We start from the raw sequence: 20,893 nt of genomic DNA on the forward strand, positions 1-20,893 counted from the left end.
TTATTATTATTATTATTATTATTATTATTATTATTATTATTATTATTATTTTTCATTGAAATGAATTGCCTTTTTGAGGGCTTTAACATGCTCAAAAACTCATGAAATTTTGCACACATGCCAGGTCTGGTGAAAAATTTTGTATTTTAATGGTTTTATATATGAGCACTGGGAAATGGCTCTGTAGCGCCACCTATGCATTGTTAAATGCAGCCCTACGAACACATCTTTTGAGCTACATGTATGAAATTTGGCACACATGTGTATCATGCCAAGACGAACAAAAAAGTCAATGGGACCATTGACGCAGACCCAACAGGAAGTCCGCCATTTCGAAGTGAAGGTGACATTTTGGCTCCAATTTTGCCATTTCCATGCCTCGAACTTTTTCGAACTCCTCCTTGGGATTTTGTCATGGAAACTTCATATTTGGACAGTGCCAACTACACACCTGGGCAATGTTAAATTGCGGAGCTTTTGAGTTTTCATCATACGGTGAGGACGTGGCGCCACGGCGAATTTCGATGACTCGCCATGAAAATATTATTGCCTCTCATTCTGTCATACATGGTCCGACGTGGACCAAAGAGAACACATATGATAAGGCTCTACCCCTGAACATATTTCAACTGCCATATTTGACACCAGGGACAGCGCCACCTAGTGGGAACAGGAAGTGTCATGTTTTACACTTTGGAGTACAGTATTGTGATCGGTGACATCTGCAGCCTCAAATTTCTCCAGGAAAGCCTTAAGGAGTTGGTCTTGGGTTACAGTGAAAACTGTGACTTTTCGCAAAAGGGTGTGACCCCAGCAGCATGGCGAACTTTGATGTCTCGCCATGAAGAAACAAGTTAGTATAACTCAATGAAATCCAGTCTGATCAGAACCAGACTTTAAAGGGATGATGTCAGACCCGCCCTGAACAGATTGATGTGCCCATTGTCAGGAATACGCAGAGCGCCACCTAGTGGCAACAGGAAATGTCATGTCTTTCACTTTGTTGTACTGATTTTCACATGTTCATCGTGGCCACCTCAAAAGCAGTGAATATCACCATCAGTCCCTCATGATGCTTCAGTGAGAAAATTGTGACTTTAAACTGAACGGCGCACCCTGGTGGCAATGCGGTTCACCATGAAAGATGAAGTTGCTTTTGAGGGGCTTGGAAAGTTTAAAAAGTCTTGAGATTTGGCCCACACCTCCAATGTGATGAGCGCTTTGTTGTTATGGGTTCATTTTCATTGAATAGCGCAAAATGGCTCCACAGCGCCCCCTACAAAATTTCAAAACAACAGCCCCTGCTCTGTGTTTTATGTATGAGTCTGAAACCTGGTAAGCTTATAGGAGATATCAAGATGTACAAAAAAGTCTCTTGGAGCAATATCCCAAATCCAACAGGAAGTCAGCCATTTTAAAATTAATGTGTAATTTTGGCAACATTTTCCCCTCCTTTCAGGCCTCATACTTTGACGAACTCCTCTAAGGAATTTCATCAGATTGACCCGATCTCAAGCACGTGTAATCTAAAGACGTTTGTGATGTTAAATTGCGAAGCTTTTTACGTTCAGGGAAACGGGGTGGTCATGGCGGCATGTGGAGTTTCAATCACTCGCCAAAAAGCAATAATCTGCTGTCACTCAAAAACACAATGTCCAAACTCTCCCAAATGTCGCAGGCATGACGAGACTTAATCTCGGAAATGTTTGTTATGCCATTTGTCAGTAATGCTTAGAGCGCCACCTAGTGGGATGACTATAATCATGATTGAATGAGATGAAATATTAGCTGGTGGTTAAATGCATGAATTCCATCAATGAGACATCAGATCGGACATGCTGGTTTTAGGTGTTGGGCATGGCTCGACACGATGGGGTGCGAGGGCCCTCATATCGCTGCTTGCAGCTTTAATTAGGGCCCGAGCACTTGAGTCTGAAGGCCCTATTGTATCTGCTCTGTTTTTCTTATTATTATTATTATTATTATTATTATTATTATTATTATTATTATTATTATTATTATTATTATTATTATTTCGGCAAATGAATCGGCCTTTTGAGGGCCTAAACATGCTCGAAAACTCATGAAATTTTGCAGACTCGTCAGGTCTGGTGAAAATTTACGTATTTTAATGTCCGTAGACATGTCCAGGGAAAATTGGCTCAGTAGCGCCACCTAGAAAAATGAGAAACGCGAGCCCCGAGATGGGTATGACCTACATGTATAAAACTCGGAACACATATCTAACGTTCGGAGGCGCACATAAAAGTCTATTATGGCCATGTCCTAAACCCAACAGGAAGTCCGCCATTTGGAAGTGAAGGTGACATTTTGGCTCTAATTTTGCCATTTCCATGCCTCGAACTTTTGCGAACTCCTCATTGGAATTTCATCGTACAAGCTTCATATTTGGTCAGTCTCAACTACACACCTGGGCCATGTTAAATTGCGGAGCTTTTGAGTTTTCGGGTTACTGTGAGGCCGTGGCGCCACGGCGAATTTCGATGACTCGCCATGAAAATCTTATTGCCTCTCGTTCTGTCATACATTGTCCGACCTTGACCAAAGTGGACACATATGATAAGGCTCCACCCCTGAACATATTTCAACTGCCATATTTGACATCAGGGACAGCGCCACCTAGTGGGAACAGGAAATGTCATGTTTTACACTTTGGGGTACAGTATTGTAATGGGTGACATCTGCAGCCTCAAATTTCTCCAGGAAAGCCTTAAGGAGTTGGTCTTGGGTTACAGAGAAAACTGTGAGTTTTCGCTGAAGGGTGTGACCCCAGCAGCATGGCGAACATTGAGGTCTCGCCATGAAGAAACAAATTAGTGTAACTCAATGAAATCCAATCTGATCAGTACCAGATTTTACAGGGATGATGTCAGACCCGCCCTGAACAGATTGATATGCCCATTGTCAGGAATACGTAGAGCGCCACCTAGTGGCACCAGGAAATGTCATGTCTTTCATTTTGTTGTACTGATTTTCACAGGTTCATCGTGGCCACCTCAAAAGCGGTGAATATCACCATCAGTCCCTCTTGATGCTTCAGTGAGAAAATTGTGACTATAAACTGAACGGCGCACCCTGGTGGCAGCGCAGTTCACCATGAAAGATGAAGTGGCTTTTGAGGGGCTTGAAAAGTTTAAAAAGTCTTGAAATTTGGCGCACACCTCTAATGTGATGAGGATTTCTTTTATATGTTCATTTTCCTTGAACAGCGCAAAATGGCTCCACAGCGCCCCTACAAAATTTCAAAACAACAGCCCCTGCTCTGTGTTTTATGTATGAGTTTGAAACCTGGCAAGCTTATTGGAGATATCAAGATGTACAAAAAGTCTCTTGGAGCAATATCCCAAATCCAACAGGAAGTCAGCCATTTTAAAATTAATGTGTAAATTTGGCGACATTTCCCCTCTTTTCAGGCCTTATACTTTGACGAACTCCTCCAAGGGACTTCATTAGATTTACGCGATCTCCTGTGTGTGGAATCTAAAGACCTTTGTGATGTTAAATTGCGAAGCTTTTACGTTCAGGGAAACGGGGTGGTCATGGCGGCACGTGGAGTTTCAATCACTTGCCAAAAAGCAGTAACCTGCTGTCGCTCAAAAACACAATGTCCAATCTCTCCCAAAGGTCGCAGGCGTGATGAGACTCGAGCTCGGAAATGTTTGTTATGCCATTTGTCAGTAATGGTTAGAGCGCCACCTAGTGGGACGACTATAATAATGGTTGAATGAGATGAAATTTTAGCTGGTGGTTAAATGCATGAATTCCATCAATGTGACATCAGATCGGAAGCGCTGGTTTTAGGTGTTGGGCTTGGCTCGACGCGCCGGGGTGCGAGGGCCCTCATATCGCTGCTTGCAGCTTTAATTATTATTATTATTATTATTTTTCATTGAAATGAATTGCCTTTTTGAGGGCTTTAACATGCTCAAAAACTCATGAAATTTTGCACACATGCCAGGTCTGGTGAAAAATTTTGTATTTTAATGGTTTTACATATGAGCACTGGGAAATGGCTCTGTAGCGCCACCTATGCCTTGTTAAATGCAGCCCTACAAACACATCGTTTTAGCTACATGTATGAAATTTGGCACACATGTATCATGCCAAGACGAACAAAAAAGTCAGTGGGACCATTGACGCAGACCCAACAGGAAGTCCGCCATTTTGGATTGAAGGTCACATTTTGGCTCTAATTTTGCCATTTCCATGCCTCGAACTTTTGCGAACTCCTCATTGGAATTTCATCGTACAAGCTTCATATTTGGTCAGTGTCAACTACACACCTGGGCCATGTTAAATTGCGGAGCTTTTGAGTTTCGGGATACGGTGAGGTCGTGGCGCCACGGCGAATTTCGATGACTCACCATGAAAATCTTATTGCCTCTCGTTCTGTCATACATTGTCCGACCTTGACCAAAGTGGACACATATGATAAGGCTCCACCCTGAACATATTTCAACTGCCATATTTGACATCAGGGAGAGCGCCACCTAGTGGGAACAGGAAATGTCATGTTTTACACTTTGGGGTACAGTATTGTAATGGGTGACATCTGCAGCCTCAAATTTCTCCAGGAAAGCCTTAAGGAGTTGGTCTTGGCTTACAGAGAAAACTGTGAGTTTTCGCTGAAGGGTGTGACCCCAGCAGCATGGCGAACATTGAGGTCTCGCCATGAAGAAACAAATTAGTGTAATTCAATGAAATCCAATCTGATCAGTACCAGATTTTACAGGCATGATGTCAGACCCGCCCTGAAGAGATTGATATGCCCATTGTCAGGAATACGTAGAGCGCCACCTAGTGGCACCAGGAAATGTCATGTCTTTCATTTTGTTGTACTGATTTTCACAGGTTCATCGTGGCCACCTCAAAAGCGGTGAGTATCACCATCAGTCCTTCATGATGCTTCTGTGCGAAAATTGTGACTTTAAACTGAACGGCGCACCCTGGTGGCAACGCGGTTCACCATGAAAGACGAAGTGGCTTTTGAGGGGCTTGGAAATTTTAAAAAGTCTTGGAATTTGGCCCAAACCTCCAATGTGATGAGTGCTTTGTTGTTATGTGATCATTTTCCTTGAATAGTGCAAAATGGCTCCACAGCGCCCCCTACAAAATTTCAAAACATCAGCCCCTGCTCTGTGTTTTATTTATAAGTCTGAAACCTGGTAAGCTTATGGAGGATATCAAGATGTACAAAAAGTCTCTTGGAGCAATATCCCAAATCCAACAGGAAGTCAGACATTTTAAAATTAAGGTGTAATTTTAGCCACTTTTTTCGCCTCTTTTCAGGCCTCATACTTTGACGAACTCCTCCAAGGGATTTCATCAGATTAACCCGATCTCCTGTGTGTGGAATCTAAAGACCTTTGTGATGTTAAATTGCGAAGCTTTTTACGTTCAGGGAAACGGGGTGGCCATGGCGGCACGTGGAGTTTCAATCCCTCGCCAAAAAGCAGTAATCTGCTGTCACTCAAAAACACAATGTCCAATCTCTCCCAAAGTTCGCAGGCGTGATGAGACTCAAGGTCGGAAATGTTTGTTATCCCATTTGTCAGTAATGGTTAGAGCGCCACCTAGTGGGACGACTATAATAATGATTGAATGAGATGAATCGTTAGCTGGTGGTTTTAGGCATGAATTCCATCAATGTGACATCAGATCGGACGTGCTGGTTGTAGGTGTTGGGCGTGGCCCCGACGTGCGGGTGCGAGGGCCCTCATAACGCTGCTTGCAGCTTTAATTATTATTATTATTATTATTTCGGCAAATGAATCGGCCTTTTGAGGGCCTAAACATGCTCAAAAACTCATGAAATTTTGCACACGCATCAGGTCTGGTGAAAATTTACGTATTTTAATGTCCGTGAGACATGTCCAGGGAAAATTGGCTCAGTAGCGCCACCTAGAAAAATGAGAAACGCGAGCCCCGAGATGGGTATGACCTACATGTATAAAACTCGGAACACATATCTAACGTTCGAGACGCACAAAAAAAGTCTATTATGGCCATGTCCTAAACCCAACAGGAAGTCCGCCATTTGGAAGTGAAGGTGACATTTTGGCTCTAATTTTGCCATTTCCATGCCTCGAACTTTTTCGAACTCCTCATTGGAATTTCATTGTACAAGCTTCATATTTGGTCAGTGTCAACTACACACCTGGGCCATGTTAAATTGCGGAGCTTTTGAGTTTTCGGGATACGGTGAGGCCGTGGCGCCACGGCGAATTTCGATGACTCGCCATGAAAATCTTATTGCCTCTCGTTCTGTCATACATTGTCCGACCTTGACCAAAGTGGACACATATGATAAGGCTCCACCCTGAACATATTTCAACTGCCATATTTGACATCAGGGACAGCGCCACCTAGTGGGAACAGGAAATGTCATGTTTTACACTTTGGGGTACAGTATTGTAATGGGTGACATCTGCAGCCTCAAATTTCTCCAGGAAAGCCTTAAGGAGTTGGTCTTGGGTTACAGAGAAAACTGTGAGTTTTCGCTGAAGGGTGTGACCCCAGCAGCATGGCGAACATTGAGGTCTCGCCATGAAGAAACAAATTAGTGTAACTCAATGAAATCCAATGTGATCAGTACCAGATTTTACAGGGATGATGTCAGACCCGCCCTGAACAGATTGATATGCCCATTGTCAGGAATACGTAGAGCGCCACCTAGTGGCAACAGGAAATGTCATGTCTTTCATTTGTTGTACTGATTTTCACAGGTTCATCGTGGCCACCTCAAAAGCGGTGAATATCACCATCAGTCCCTCTTGATGCTTCAGTGAGTGAAAATTGTGACTATAAACTGAACGGCGCACCCTGGTGGCAACGCAGTTCACCATGAAAGATGAAGTGGCTTTTGAGGGGCTTGAAAAGTTTAAAAAGTCTTGAAATTTGGCGCACACCTCTAATGTGATGAGGGTTTTCTTTTTATATGTTCATTTTCCTTGAACAGCGTTTAATGGCTCCACAGCGCCCCCTACAAAATTTCAAAACAACAGCCCCTGCTCTGTGTTTTATGTATGAGTTTGAAACCTGGCAAGCTTATTGGAGATATCAAGATGTACAAAAAAGTCTCTTGGAGCAATATCCCAAATCCAACAGGAAGTCAGCCATTTTAAAATTAATGTGTAAATTTGGCGACATTTTCCCCTCTTTTCAGGCCTCATACTTTGACGAACTCCTCCAAGGGATTTCATTAGATTTACGCGATCTCCTGTGTGTGGAATCTAAAGACCTTTGTGATGTTAAATTGCGAAGCTTTTTACGTTCAGGGAAACGGGGTGGTCATGGCGGCACGTGGAGTTTCAATCACTCGCCAAAAAGCAGTAACCTGCTGTCGCTCAAAAACACAATGTCCAATCTCTCCCAAAGGTCGCAGGCGTGATGGGACTCGAGCTCGGAAATGTTTGTTATGCCATTTGTCAGTAATGGTTAGAGCGCCACCTAGTGGGATGACTATATAATGGTTGAATGAGATGAAATTTTAGCTGGTGGTTAAATGCATGAATTCCATCAATGTGACATCAGATCGAAGCGCTGGTTTTAGGTGTTGGGCTTGGCTCGACGCGCCAAAAGTGCGAGGGCCCTCATATCGCTTCTTGCAGCTTTAATTATTATTATTAGGGCCCGAGCACTGAGAGTGCGAAGGCCCTATTGTATCTGCTCCGTTTCTTATTATTAGGGCCCGAGCACAAAAGTGCGAAGGCCCTATTGTATCTGCTCTGTTTATTATTATTATTATTATTATTATTATTATTAGGGCCCGAGCACAAAAGTGCGAAGGCCCTATTGTATCTGCTCTGTTTCTTATTATTATTATTATTATTATTATTATTATTATTATTATTATTATTATTATTATTATTATTATTATTTCGGCAAATGAATCGGCCTTTTGAGGGCCTAAACATGCTCAAAAACTCATGAAATTTTGCACACGCGTCAGGTCTGGTGAAAATTTACGTATTTTAATGTCCGTGAGACATGTCCAGGGAAAATTGGCTCAGTAGCGCCACCTAGAAAAATGAGAAACGCGAGCCCCGAGATGGGTATGACCTACATGTATAAAACTCGAACACATATCTAACGTTCGGAGACGCACAAAAAGTCTATTATGGCCATGTCCTAAACCCAACAGGAAGTCCGCCATTTGGAAGTGAAGGTGACATTTTGGCTCTAATTTTGCCATTTCCATGCCTCGAACTTTGCGAACTCCTCATTGGAATTTCATCGTACAAGCTTCATATTTGGTCAGTGTCAACTACACACCTGGGCCATGTTAAATTGCGGAGCTTTTGAGTTTTCGGGATACTGTGAGGCCGTGGCGCCACGGCGAATTTCGATGACTCGCCATGAAAATCTTATTGCCTCTCGTTCTGTCATACATTGTCCGACCTTGACCAAAGTGGACACATATGATAAGGCTCCACCCTGAACATATTTCAACTGCCATATTTGACATTAGGGACAGCGCCACCTAGTGGGAACAGGAAATGTCATGTTTTACACTTTGGGGTACAGTATTGTAATGGGTGACATCTGCAGCCTCAAATTTCTCCAGGAAAGCCTTAAGGAGTTGGTCTTGGGTTACAGAGAAAACTGTGAGTTTTCGCTGAAGGTGTGACCCCAGCAGCATGGCGAACATTGAGGTCTCGCCATGAAGAAACAAATTAGTGTAACTCAATGAAATCCAATGTGATCAGTACCAGATTTTACAGGGATGATGTCAGACCCGCCCTGAACAGATTGATATGCCCATTGTCAGGAATACGTAGAGCGCCACCTAGTGGCACCAGGAAATGTCATGTCTTTCATTTTGTTGTACTGATTTTCACAGGTTCATCGTGGCCACCTCAAAAGCGGTGAATATCACCATCAGTCCCTCTTGATGCTTCAGTGAGAAAATTGTGACTATAAACTGAACGGCGCACCCTGGTGGCAGCGCAGTTCACCATGAAAGATGAAGTGGCTTTTGAGGGGCTTGAAAAGTTTAAAAAGTCTTGAAATTTGGCGCACACCTCTAATGTGATGAGGGATTTCTTTTTATATGTTCATTTTCCTTGAACAGCGCAAAATGGCTCCACAGCGCCCCCTACAAAATTTCAAAACAACAGCCCCTGCTCTGTGTTTTATGTATGAGTTTGAAACCTGGCAAGCTTATTGGAGATATCAAGATGTACAAAAAGTCTCTTGGAGCAATATCCCAAATCCAACAGGAAGTCAGCCATTTTAAAGTTAATGTGTAAATTTGGCGACATTTCCCCTCTTTTCAGGCCTCATACTTTTTACGAACTCCTCCAAGGGATTTCATTAGATTTACGCGATCTCCTGTGTGTGGAATCTAAAGACCTTTGTGATGTTAAATTGCGAAGCTTTTACGTTCAGGGAAACGGGGTGGTCATGGCGGCACGTGGAGTTTCAATCACCGCCAAAAGCAGTAATCTGCTGTCGCTCAAAACACAATGTCCAATCTCTCCCAAAGGTCGCAGGCGTGATGAGACTCGAGCTCGGAAATGTTTGTTATGCCATTTGTCAGTAATGGTTAGAGCGCCACCTAGTGGGACGACTATAATAATGGTTGAATGAGATGAAATTTTAGCTGGTGGTTAAATGCATGAATTCCATCAATATGACATCAGATCGGAAGCGCTGGTTTTAGGTGTTGGGCTTGGCTCGACGCGCCGGGGGTGCGAGGGCCCTCATATCGCTGCTTGCAGCTTTAATTATTATTATTATTATTATTATTATTATTATTATTATTTCGGCAAATGAATCGGCCTTTTGAGGGCCTAAACATGCTCGAAAACTCATGAAATTTTGCACACGCGTCAGGTCTGGTGAAAATTTACGTATTTTAATGTCCGTAGACATGTCCAGGGAAAATTGGCTCAGTAGCGCCACCTAGAAAAATGAGAAACGCGAGCCCCTGAGATGGGTATGACCTACATGTATAAAATTCGGAACACATATCTAACGTTCGGAGACGCACAAAAAAGTCTATTATGGCCATGTCCTAAACCCAACAGGAAGTCCGCCATTTGGAAGTGAAGGTGACATTTTGGCTCTAATTTTGCCATTTCCATGCCTCGAACTTTTTCGAACTCTTCATTGGAATTTCATTGTACAAGCTTCATATTTGGTCAGTGTCAACTACACACCTGGGCCATGTTAAATTGCGGAGCTTTTGAGTTTTCGGGTTACGGTGAGGCCGTGGCGCCACGGCGAATTTCGATGACTCGCCATGAAAATCTTATTGCCTCTCGTTCTGTCATACATTGTCCGACCTTGACCAAAGTGGACACATATGATAAGGCTCCACCCTGAACATATTTCAACTGCCATATTTGACACCAGGGACAGCGCCACCTAGTGGGAACAGGAAATGTCATGTTTTACACTTTGGGGTACAGTATTGTAATGGGTGACATCTGCAGCCTCAAATTTCTCCAGGAAAGCCTTAAGGAGTTGGTCTTGGGTTACAGAGAAAACTGTGAGTTTTCGCTGAAGGTGTGACCCCAGCAGCATGGCGAACATTGAGGTCTCGCCATGAAGAAACAAATTAGTGTAACTCAATGAAATCCAATGTGATCAGTACCAGATTTTACAGGGATGATGTCAGACCCGCCCTGAACAGATTGATATGCCCATTGTCAGGAATACATAGAGCGCCACCTAGTGGCACCAGGAAATGTCATGTCTTTCATTTTGTTGTACTGATTTTCACAGGTTCATCGTGGCCACCTCAAAAGCGGTGAATATCACCATCAGTCCCTCTTGGTGCTTCAGTGAGAAAATTGTGACTATAAACTGAACGGCGCACCCTGGTGGCAACGCAGTTCACCATGAAAGATGAAGTGGCTTTTGAGGGGCTTGAAAAGTTTAAAAGTCTTGAAATTTGGCGCACACCTCTAATGTGATGAGGATTTCTTTTTATATGTTCATTTTCCTTGAACAGCGCAAAATGGCTCCACAGCGCCCCTACAAAATTTCAAAACAACAGCCCCTGCTCTGTGTTTTATGTATGAGTTTGAAACCTGGCAAGCTTATTGGAGATATCAAGATGTACAAAAAGTCTCTTGGAGCAATATCCCAAATCCAACAGGAAGTCAGCCATTTTAAAATTAATGTGTAAATTTGGCGACATTTTCCCTCTTTTCAGGCCTCATACTTTGACGAACTCCTCCAAGGGATTTCATTAGATTTACGCGATCTCCTGTGTGTGGAATGTAAAGACCTTTGTGATGTTAAATTGCGAAGCTTTTTACGTTCAGGGAGCGGGGTGGTCATGGCGGCACGTGGAGTTTCAATCACTTGCCAAAAAGCAGTAACCTGCTGTCGCTCAAAAACACAATGTCCAATCTCTCCCAAAGGTCGCAGGCGTGATGAGACTCGAGCTCGGAAATGTTTGTTATGCCATTTGTCAGTAATGGTTAGAGCGCCACCTAGTGGAACGACTATAATAATGGTTGAATGAGATGAAATTTTAGCTGGTGGTTAAATGCATGAATTCCATCAATGTGACATCAGATCGGAAGCGCTGGTTTTAGGTGTTGGGCTTGGCTCGACGCGCCGGGGGTGCGAGGGCCCTCATATCGCTGCTTGCAGCTTTAATTAGGGCCCGAGCACTGAGAGTGCGAAGGCCCTATTGTATCTGCTCCGTTTCTTATTATTATTATTATTATTATTATTATTATTATTATTATTATTATTATTATTATTATTATTATTATTATTATTATTCAGGCAAAAGAAGGGCCTTTTGAGGGCTTTAACATGCTCGAAAACTCTTGGAATTTTGCACACATGCCAGGTCTGGTGAAAATTTTGTATTTTAATGGTTTTACATATGAGCATTGGGAAATGGCTCTGTAGCGCCACCTATGCCTTGTTAAATGCAGCCCTACGAACACATCGTTTTAGCTACATGTATGAAATTTGGCACACATGTGTATCATGCCAAGACGAACAAAAAGTCAGTGGGACCATTGTCCGCAAACCCAACAGGAAGTCCGCCATTTGGAAGTGAAGGTGACATTTTGGCTCTAATTTTGCCATTTCCATGCCTCGAACTTTTGCGAACTCCTCATTGGAATTTCATTGTACAAGCTTCATATTTGGTCAGTGTCAACTACACACCTGGGCCATGTTAAATTGCGGAGCTTTTGAGTTTTCGGGATACGGTGAGGCCGTGGCGCCACGGCGAATTTCGATGACTCGCCATGAAAATCTTATTGCCTCTCGTTCTGTCATACATTGTCCGACCTTGACCAAAGTGGACACATATGATAAGGCTCCAGCCCTGAACATATTTCAACTGCCATATTTGACATCAGGTACAGCGCCACCTAGTGGGAACAGGAAATGTCATGTTTTACACTTTGGGGTACAGTATTGTAATGGGTGACATCTGCAGCCTCAAATTTCTCCAGGAAAGCCTTAAGGAGTTGGTCTTGGGTTACAGAGAAAACTGTGAGTTTTCGCTGAAGGGTGTGACCCCAGCAGCATGGCGAACATTGAGGTCTCGCCATGAAGAAACAAATTAGTGTAACTCAATGAAATCCAATCTGATCAGTACCAGATTTTACAGGGATGATGTCAGACCCGCCCTGAACAGATTGATGTGCCCATTGTCAGGAATACGTAGAGCGCCACCTAGTGGCACCAGGAAATGTCATGTCTTTCATTTTGTTGTACTGATTTTCACAGGTTCATCGTGGCCACCTCAAAAGCGGTGAGTATCACCATCAGTCCTTCATGATGCTTCTGTGCGAAAATTGTGACTTTAAACTGAACGGCGCACCCTGGTGGCAACGCAGTTCACCATGAAAGATGAAGTGGCTTTTGAGGGGCTTGGAAATTTTAAAAGTCTTGGAATTTGGCCCAAACCTCCAATGTGATGAGGGCTTTGTTGTTATGTGATCATTTTCCTTGAATAGTGCAAAATGGCTCCACAGCGCCCCCTACAAAATTTCAAAACATCAGCCCCTGCTCTGTGTTTTATTCATAAGTCTGAAACCTGGTAAGCTTATGGAGGATATCAAGATGTACAAAAAGTCTCTTGGAGCAATATCCCAAATCCAACAGGAAGTCAGCCATTTTAAAATTAATGTGTAATGTTAGCCACTTTTTTTCGCCTCTTTTCAGGCCTCATACTTTGACGAACTCCTCCAAGGGATTTCATCAGATTAACCCGATCTCCTGTGTGTGGAATCTAAAGACCTTTGTGATGTTAAATTGCGAAGCTTTTTACGTTCAGGGAAACGGGGTGGCCATGGCGGCACGTGGAGTTTCAATCCTCGCCAAAAGCAGTAATCTGCTGTCACTCAAAAACACAATGTCCAATCTCTCCCAAAGTTCGCAGGCGTGATGAGACTCAAGGTCGGAAATGTTTGTTATCCCATTTGTCAGTAATGGTTAGAGCGCCACCTAGTGGGACGACTATAATAATGATTGAATGAGATGAATCGTTAGCTGGTGGTTCTAGGCATGAATTCCATCAATGTGACATCAGATCGGACGTGCTGGTTGTAGGTGTTGGGCGTGGCTCGACGTGCCGGGTGCGAGGGCCCTCATAACGCTGCTTGCAGCTTTAATTAGGGGCCCGAGCACCGAGAGTGCTGAAGGCCCTATTGTATCTGCTCCGTTTCTTATTATTATTATTATTATTATTATTATTCAGGCAAAACAAGGGCCTTTTGGGGCTTTAACATGCTCAAAAACTCTTGGAATTTTGCACACATGCCAGGTCTGGTGAAAAATTTTGTATTTTAATGGTTTTACATAGGAGCACTGGGAAATGGCTCTAGAGCGCCACCTATGTGCTGTTAAATGCAGCCTTACGACCACATCGTTTGGGCTACATCTATGAAATGTGGCACACATGTGTATCATGCCGAGACAAACAAAAAAGTCTGTGGCTACATATGACGCAAACCCAACAGGAAGTCCGCAATTTAGAAGTGAAGGTGACATTTTGGCTCTAATTTTGCCATTTCCATGCCTCGAACTTTTGCGAACTCCTCATTGGAATTTCATCGTACAAGCTTCATATTTGGTCAGTGTCAACTACACACCTGGGCCATGTTAAATTGCGGAGCTTTTGAGTTTTCGGGTTACGGTGACGCCGTGGCGCCACGGCGAATTTCGATGACTCGCCATGAAAATATTATTGCCTCTCGTTCTGTCATACATTGTCCGACCTTGACCAAAGTGGACACATATGATAAGGCTCCACCCCTGAACATATTTCAACTGCCATATTTGACATCAGGGAGAGCGCCACCTAGTGGGAACAGGAAATGTCATGTTTTACACTTTGGGGTACAGTATTGTGATCGATGACATCTGCAGCCTCAAATTTCTCCAGGAAAGCCTTAAGGAGTTGGTCTTGGGTTACAGAGAAAACTGTGAGTTTTCGCTGAAGGGTGTGACCCCAGCAGCATGGCGAACATTGATGTCTCGCCATGAAGAAACAAATTAGTGTAACTCAATGAAATCCAATCTGATCAGTACCAGATTTTACAGGGATGATGTCAGACCCGCCCTGAACAGATTGATATGCCCATTGTCAGGAATACGTAGAGCGCCACCTAGTGGCAACAGGAAATGTCATGTCTTTCATTTTGTTGTACTGATTTTCACAGGTTCATCGTGGCCACCTCAAAAGCGGTGAGTATCACCATCAGTCCTTCATGATGCTTCTGTGCGAAAATTGTGACTTTAAATTGAACGGCGCACCCTGGTGGCAACGCAGTTCACCATGAAAGACGAAGTGGCTTTTGAGGGGCTTGGAAATTTTAAAAGTCTTGGAATTTGGCCCAAACCTCCAATGTGATGAGGGCTTTGTTGTTATGTGATCATTTTCCTTGAATAGTGCAAAATGGCTCCACAGCGCCCCCTACAAAATTTCAAAACATCAGCCCCTGCTCTGTGTGTTTTATTTATAAGTCTGAAACCTGGTAAGCTTATGGAGGATATCAAGATGTACAAAAAGTCTCTTGGAGCAATATCCCAAATCCAACAGGAAGTCAGCCATTTTAAAATTAAGGTGTAATTTTAGCCACTTTTTCGCCTCTTTTCAGGCCTCATACTTTGACGAACTCCTCCAAGGGATTTCATCAGATTAACCCGATCTCCAGTGTGTGGAATCTAAAGACCTTTGTGATGTTAAATTGCGAAGCTTTTACGTTCAGGGAAACGGGTGGCCATGGCGGCATGTGGAGTTTCAATCCCTCGCCAAAAGCAGTAATCTGCTGTCACTCAAAAACACAATGTCCAATCTCTCCCAAAGTTCGCAGGCGTGATGAGACTCAAGGTCGGAAATGTTTGTTATCCCATTTGTCAGTAATGGTTAGAGCGCCACCTAGTGGGACGACTATAATAATGATTGAATGAGATGAATCGTTAGCTGGTGGTTCTAGGCATGAATTCCATCAATGTGACATCAGATCGGACGTGCTGGTTGTAGGTGTTGGGCGTGGCCCGACGTGCGGTGCGAGGGCCCTCATAACGCTGCTTGCAGCTTTAATTATTATTATTATTATTATTCAGGCAAAACAAGGGCCTTTTTGAGGGCTTTAACATGCTCAAAAACTCTTGAAATTTTGCACACATGCAAGGTCTGGTGAAAAATTTTGTATTTTATTGGTTTTACATATGAACACTGGGAAATGGCTCTAGAGCGCCACCTATGTGTTGTTAAATGCAGCCCTACGAACACATCGTTTGAGCTACATGTCTGAAATCTGGCACACATGTGTATCATGCCAAGACGAACAAAAAGTCTGTGGGACCATTGACGCAAACCCAACAGGAAGTCCGCCATTTGGAAGTGAAGGTGACATTTTGTCTCTAATTTTGCCATTTCCATGCCTCGAACTTTTGCGAACTCCTCCTTGGGGTTTGATTATATAAGCTTCATATTTGGTCAGTGTCAACTACACACCTGGGCCATGTTAAATTGCGGAGCTTTTGAGTTTTCGCGATACGGTGAGCCCGTGACGCCACGGCGAATTTCGATGACTCGCCATGAAAATATTATTGCCTCTCATTCTGTCATACATGGTCCAACGTGGACCAAAGAGCACACATATTATAAGGCTCCACCCCTGAACATATTTCAACTGCCATATTTGACACCAGCGACAGCGCCACCTAGTGGGAACAGGAAATGTCATGTTTTACACTTTGGGGTACAGTATTGTGATGGGTGACATCTGCAGCCTCAAATTTCTCCAGCAAAGCCTTAAGGAGTTGGTCTTGGGTTACAGTGAAAATTGTGACTTTTCGCAAAAGGGTGTGACCCCAGCAGCATGGCGAACATTGATGTCTCGCCATGCAGAAACAAATGAGTATAACTCAATGAAATTCAGACTTATCAGTACCAGACTTTACAGGGATGATGTCAGACCCGCCCTGAACAGATTGTTGTGCCCATTGTCAAGAATACGAAGAGCGCCACCTAGTGGCAACAGGAAATGTCATGTCTTTCACTTTGTTGTACTGATTTTCACAGGTCCATCGTGGCCACCTGAAGAGCGATGAATGTCACCATCAGTCCCTCATGATGCTTCAGTGAGAAAATTGTGACTTCAAATTGAACGGCGCACCCTGGTGGCAAGGCGGTTCACCATGAAAAATTAAGTGGCTTTTGAGGGGCCTGGAAAGTTTAAAATGTCTTGAAATTTGGCGCACACCTCCAATGTGATGAACACTTTCTTGTTATGTGATCACTTTCCTTGAATAGTGCAAAATGGCTCCACAGCGCCCCCTACAAAATTTCAAAACAACAGCCCCAGCTCTGTGTTTTATGTATGAGTCTGAAACTTGGTAAGCTTATAGGAGATATGAAGATGTACAAAAAAGTCTCTTGGAGCAATATCCCAAATCCAACAGGAAGTCAGCCATTTTAAAATTAATGTGTAATTTTGGCGACATTTTCCCTCTTTTCAGGCACCATTCTTTGACAAACTCCTCCAAGGGATTTAATTAGATTTACGCGATCTCCAGGGTGGGGAATCTAAAGACCTTTGTGATGTTAAATTGCGAAGCTTTTTATGTTCAGGGAAACAAGGTGGCCATGGCGGCACGTGTAGTTTCAATCACTCGCCAAAAAGCAGTAATCTGCGTCTCACTCAAAAACACAATGTCCAATCTCTCCCAAAGGTCGCAGGCATGATGAGACTCGAGCTCGGAAATGTTTGTTATGCCATTTGTCAGTAATGGTTAGAGCGCCACCTAGTGGGACGACTATAATCATGACTGAATGACATGAAATGTTAGCTGGTGGTTAAATGCATGAATTCCATCAATCTGACATCAGATTGGACGTGCTGGTTGTAGGAGTTGGGCGTGGCTCGACGCTGCTGGGGTGCGAGGGGCGAATGAGGGCCCCTCATAACGCCCGAGCACCGAGAGTGCGAAGGCCCTATTGTATCTGCTGCTTGCAGCTTTATTATTATTATTATTATTATTATTATTATTATTCAGGCAAAAGAAGGGCCTTTTGAGGGCTTTAACATGCTCGAAAACTCTTGGAATTTTGCACACATGCCAGGTCTGGTGAAAAATTTTGTATTTTAATGGTTTTACATATGAGCACTGGGAAATGGCTCTGTAGCGCCACCTATGCGTTGTTAAATGCAGCCCCACGAACACATCGTTTTAGCTACATGTAGGAAATTTGGCACATGTGTATCATGCCAAGACGAACAAAAAGTCAGTGGGACCATTGACGCAAACCCAACAGGAAGTCCGCCATTTGGAAGTGAAGGTGACATTTTGGCTCTAATTTTGCCATTTCCATGCCTCGAACTTTTGCGAACTCCTCATTGGAATTTCATCGTACAAGCTTCATATTTGGTCAGTGTCAACTACACACCTGGGCCATGTTAAATTGCGGAGCTTTTGAGTTTTCGGGATACGGTGAGGCCGTGGCGCCACGGCGAATTTCGATGACTCACCATGAAAATCTTATTGCCTCTCGTTCTGTCATACATTGTCCGACCTTGACCAAAGTGAACACATATGATAAGGCTCCACCCCTGAACATATTTCAACTGCCATATTTGACATCAGGTACAGCGCCACCTAGTGGGAACAGGAAATGTCATGTTTTACACTTTGGGGCACAGTATTGTAATGGGTGACATCTGCAGCCTCAAATTTCTCCAGGAAAGCCTTAAGGAGTTGGTCTTGGGTTACAGAGAAAACTGTGAGTTTTTCGCTGAAGGGTGTGACCCCAGCAGCATGGCGAACATTGATGTCTCGCCATGAAGAAACAAATTAGTGTAACTCAATGAAATCCAATCTGATCAGTACCAGATTTTACAGGGATGATGTCAGACCCGCCCTGAACAGATTGATATGCCCATTGTCAGGAATACGTAGAGCGCCACCTAGTGGCACCAGGAAATGTCATGTCTTTCACTTTGTTGTACTGATTTTCACAGGTTCATCGTGGCCACCTCAAAAGCCGTGAGTATCACCATCAGTCCTTCATGATGCTTCTGTGCGAAAATTGTGACTATAAACTGAACGGCGCACCCTGGTGGCAAGGCGGTTCACCATGAAAGACGAAGTGGCTTTTGAGGGGCTTGGAAATTTTAAAAGTCTTGGAATTTGGCGCACACCTCCAATGTGATGAGGGCTTTGTTGTTATGTGATCATTTTCCTTGAATAGTGCAAAATGGCTCCACAGCGCCCCCTACAAAATTTCAAAACATCAGCCCCTGCTCTGTGTTTTATTCTATAAGTCTGAAACCTGGTAAGCTTATGGAGGATATCAAGATGTACAAAAAGTCTCTTGGAGCAATATCCCAAATCCAACAGGAAGTCAGCCATTTTAAAATTAAGGTGTAATTTTAGCCACTTTTTTCGCCTCTTTTCAGGCCTCATACTTTGACAAACTCCTCCAAGGGATTTCATCAGATTAACCCGATCTCCTGTGTGTGGAATCTAAAGACCTTTGTGATGTTAAATTGCGAAGCTTTTACGTTCAGGGAAACAGGGTGGCCATGGCAGCACGTGGAGTTTCAATCCCTCGCCAAAAGGAGTAATCTGCTGTCACTCAAAAATACAATGTCCAATCTCTCCCAAAGTTCGCAGGCGTGATGAGACTCAAGGTCGGAAATGTTTGTTATCCCATTTGTCAGTAATGGTTAGAGCGCCACCTAGTGGGACGACTATAATAATGGTTGAATGAGATGAAATTTTAGCTGGTGGTTAAATACATGAATTCCATCAATGTGACATCAGATCGGAAGCACTGGTTTTAGGTGTTGGGCTTGGCTCGACGCGCCGGGGTGCGAGGGCCCTCATATCGCTGCTTGCAGCTTTAATTATTATTATTGGGGCCCGAGCACTTGGTGCGGGCGCCCTATTTATCTGCTCTGTTTATTATTATTATTATTATTATTAGGGCCCGAGCACAAAAGTGCGAAGGCCCTATTGTATCTATCTGCTCTTATTATTATTATTATTATTATTATTATTATTATTATTATTATTATTATTATTATTATTATTATTATTATTAGTTCGGCAAATGAATCGGCCTTTTGAGGGCCTAAACATGCTCGAAAACTCATGAAATTTTGCAGACTCGTCAGGTCTGGTGAAAATTTACGTATTTTAATGTCCGTAGACATGTCCAGGGAAAATTGGCTCAGTAGCGCCACCTAGAAAAATGAGAAACGCGAGCCCCGAGATGGGTGTATGACCTACATGTATAAAACTCGGAACACATATCTAACGTTCGAGACGCACATAAAAGTCTATTATGGCCATGTCCTAAACCCAACAGGAAGTCCGCCATTTGGAAGTGAAGGTGACATTTTGGCTCTAATTTTGCCATTTCCATGCCTCGAACTTTTGCGAACTCCTCATTGGAATTTCATCGTACAAGCTTCATATTTGGTCAGTCTCAACTACACACCTGGGCCATGTTAAATTGCGGAGCTTTTGAGTTTTCGGGTTACTGTGAGGCCGTGGCGCCACGGCGAATTTCGATGACTCGCCATGAAAATCTTATTGCCTCTCGTTCTGTCATACATTGTCCGACCTTGACCAAAGTGGACACATATGATAAGGCTCCACCCCTGAACATATTTCAACTGCCATATTTGACACCAGGGACAGCGCCACCTAGTGGGAACAGGAAATGTCATGTTTTACACTTTGGGGTACAGTATTGTAATGGGTGACATCTGCAGCCTCAAATTTCTCCAGGAAAGCCTTAAGGAGTTGGTCTTGGGTTACAGAGAAAACTGTGAGTTTTCGCTGAAGGGTGTGACCCCAGCAGCATGGCGAACATTGAGGTCTCGCCATGAAGAAACAAATTAGTGTAACTCAATGAAATCCAATCTGATCAGTACCAGATTTTACAGGGATGATGTCAGACCCGCCCTGAACAGATTGATATGCCCATTGTCAGGAATACGTAGAGCGCCACCTAGTGGCACCAGGAAATGTCATGTCTTTCATTTTGTTGTACTGATTTTCACAGGTTCATCGTGGCCACCTCAAAAGCGGTGAATATCACCATCAGTCCCTCTTGATGCTTCAGTGAGAAAATTGTGACTATAAACTGAACGGCGCACCCTGGTGGCAACGCAGTTCACCATGAAAGATGAAGTGGCTTTTGAGGGGCTTGAAAAGTTTAAAAGTCTTGAAATTTGGCGCACACCTCTAATGTGATGAGGATTTCTTTTTATATGTTCATTTTCCTTGAACAGCGCAAAATGGCTCCACAGCGCCCCCTACAAAATTTCAAAACAACAGCCCCTGCTCTGTGTTTTATGTATGAGTTTGAAACCTGGCAAGCTTATTGGAGATATCAAGATGTACAAAAAGTCTCTTGGAGCAATAT

This window comes from Oreochromis aureus, linkage group 1 (assembly GCF_013358895.1).
Source record: "Oreochromis aureus strain Israel breed Guangdong linkage group 1, ZZ_aureus, whole genome shotgun sequence".
Classification (NCBI taxonomy): Eukaryota; Metazoa; Chordata; class Actinopteri; order Cichliformes; family Cichlidae; genus Oreochromis; species Oreochromis aureus.